Source organism: Octopus bimaculoides, chromosome 4 (genome assembly GCF_001194135.2).
Source record: "Octopus bimaculoides isolate UCB-OBI-ISO-001 chromosome 4, ASM119413v2, whole genome shotgun sequence".
NCBI lineage: Eukaryota > Metazoa > Mollusca > Cephalopoda > Octopoda > Octopodidae > Octopus > Octopus bimaculoides.
Genome location: NC_068984.1, coordinates 1,876,055 through 1,879,223, shown reverse-complemented (window position 1 = coordinate 1,879,223; position 3,169 = coordinate 1,876,055). Strand labels below are relative to the sequence as shown.

Here is a 3,169-nt window from a genome sequence, read left to right as displayed (position 1 = left end):
GAGAGAGAGAGAGAGAGAGAGAGAGAGAGAGAGAGAGAGAGAGAGAGAGAGAGAGAAAGAGAGTGAGTTACAGGGAGAAAATAGTAGATCCTGGAGAAGTTTATGTTGTGTGTTTCCAGTACCGAAATATACATTTTAGCTTGTTCGTACACTAGGTGGAAATTTTTGCCTTGAAGTTCAGAATTAAATTACTCTACTATAACCATTCTCGTCTACTTGGTACAGAACCTGCTTCTCCTGATAGCATTTGCGTACAGTTTACATTTCGACGATTCTCTATTTCATGTCTCCCGGACTCCTTTCTTTCAAATGCCAGCCATAACTTAAAAGTTTTGCAGCATATTACGTCTCCTTGATTCCAAGGAAGACAATGTTGTTATAAAATCTTCATTTGAAAGATCCTTCTATTATACTAATGTAGGGTTTTAAGTCACTGTTATAGTTGACTTTTGCTTCATAACTGATGGTCTCATGTTACAAGGCACATGAGCAAGGATCTGGTGGGGCTCCAGTATGTGCAGCCGGTCTCGGTCGGTGGCGAAGGAGAGTATATGATATGATAAGCATCATATTTGAGGTGCAACTAAAATTCATCTAATAGTATGTCTACTGAACACCACACTGCATCATCAGCAAACATTCTTTTGTGAACACTACAACACCACAAAATCAGTCTTATGTACAAAGAACGTCGCAACTTCAATACAACACAGCAGTAGTTTGTTCTTTTCTTTCTGCGCCTAACTGAACTCTAAACAATATCAAAATACCCATTTCAAACTAAAATAAATCTCTTCACCATATTTTTGGTGTCGTGAGTGCGAGATGGATAAAGCTAAAATGTCTTAAATAACACCCCACCAACAGGACATTCATCACTTCTAACGATATCATACATGTTTGTGGCACAGTGTTACGGTCTTTAGTTCACTTGCTCAGAAGTTAGACTCAACCAGAAAGCATGCAGTTCTGTATGTATACGCATATGTATGTATGTATGTATGTATGTAGGTAGGTAGGATGGTAGGTAGGTAGGAAGGTAGGTAGGTAGGTAGGTAGGTAGGTAGGTAGGTAGGTAGGTAGATATAGACAGACTGACTGACAGATAGATAGATAGATAGATAGATAGATAGATAGATAGATAGATAGATAGATAGATAGATAGATAGATAGACGCACACACACACACACACGTAAGCATATATATATTCATGTATATTTACGTATAATATATCCAAATATAATTGTCTATATGGTGTGTGTGTGTGTCTCTTTTGCGCCTGCATGATAGTCGTCTCTATTAACATGCCATACCTCTGGTATATAGTTTCGCTACACAATTATAGGATATCATTTATGCTACTTCATCACAGCTTAAACAAAGCTAGTGACTTCAGCTTATATAAGGACAGGTGTTACGGAATAAAGCAATATCTCTTACACTGCTTTTAATTTCAAAGCTAATATCAGGTTTCAACGTCTGCGAGAGAATCTGTCTCTTTTATTCGTGAAATATGGGCAGAGATAGAAGCGAATTAAACAGTTTTGTTCTTGTCACTTTAACACTTTCTGCTTGATTGTATAGGTATACGCATTACACACACACATAAACGCACACAGACACACACATATAAACGCATACACGCATGCGCACACAAACACGGATGTATGTTATGTACAAACGTACATACATATGTATATATGTGTGTGAGTGTGTGTACGTATATGTGTGTCATGTGTGTATGTATAGGTATGCATATATGTGTGTGAGTCTGTGTGTATGCGTGTGTATGTGTGTGTGTACGTATATGTATGTATGTGTGTGTGTGTGTGTGTGTGTGTGTGTGTGTGTGTGTGTGTGTGTGTGTGTGTGTGTATCATTGTCGTTGGTTTCTCCTCGATTCCGAGTATTTCTTTCTTCATTTGTGATTCCTCGTTCTACGACAGTGGCTCTGGCGGCTGAAAAGACCTATTTTTGCATGGAACAATTGTCTGCAAAGGTCACACCTGTTGACTGGTGGAGGCCTTGGTTGGAGTGGACAGGTCTTTCGTCGGAGCCGTTTATCTCCTTCCTTCCTTCCTTCCTTTGATGATGTGCTTCAAAATATTCTTCGCCAATCTTGATGATGCAATACCACTGAGAAAAAAACTAAATAACAGTTCTATGTCCCCGAGCCTCAAGTACACACACAACAGCAAATTAAGCCAAAGTACACAATCAATAAAGTACAGTGGATGTACTCTCTGTCTACGTCAATACTCTTACAAAGTAGTCCTGTTCCTTTATCATGGAATTTACCGACGGAGTCTTCGACAGAAACTATACTCTACGCACGTGCTGAGTTCGCTTTCGCTATACATATATACACACATGCATACATACATACACACACTCACACACACGCACACATATACACATATATATATGAAAAGAAATGACAAAAGAATAACCGATTATCTTATGAACGTCATTGTCTTACAGTTGTTTCTGCAATAGGATGCAGTGGACTCATAGATGAGTGCTTGAGTAACACATTACAGTCTCATCAGAGCCACAAACATGAAGTGGAATTCATTTGGGAAAACAAATACAATTCAGCATTCAAACAGAAAGGCATTTACCAATGAGAAAGCACATGTCCTTCTATTCTGTTACTCGTTTCAGCCATTTGGCTGTGGCCATGTTGGAACACAGCCTTGAAGAGTTTTAGTCGAACAAATCGACGCCAGGAAGTAATTTTTAAGTCTCGTATGTATTCTATCTGTCTCTTTTGCCGCACTGCTAAGCTATGGGGACGTCATCACACCAACACCGGTTGTCAAGCGGTGATGGGGGTGCAAATACAACACATATATTCACACACATGCACACACACACACACACACACACACACACATATATATATATAGCTTTATATATATACATAGATATATATGTAAATGGAGTTAGCAGTTATAGTAACCGACTAAGGGATAAAATATCCGTATATATACGGCAGACTTCTTTCAGTTTCCGTCTACCAAATTCACTCACAAGGCTTTGGTAGGCCCGAGGCTATAGTAGAAGACACTTGAACCAAGGTGTCACGCAGTGGGACTGAACTCGGAACCATGTGGTTACGAAGCAAGCTTCTTACCATACAGCCACGCCTGTATGTGTGTATATATA

General features: G+C 39.2%; 1 protein-coding gene across 3 annotated transcripts in view; it reads right to left on the bottom strand.

The window, feature by feature from the left end:
* LOC106869043 (LHFPL tetraspan subfamily member 3 protein) overlaps positions 1–3,169 on the bottom strand; it is a 21,442-nt gene that overhangs the window by 1,276 nt on the left and 16,997 nt on the right. The gene's annotated exons all lie outside the window — the stretch shown is intronic.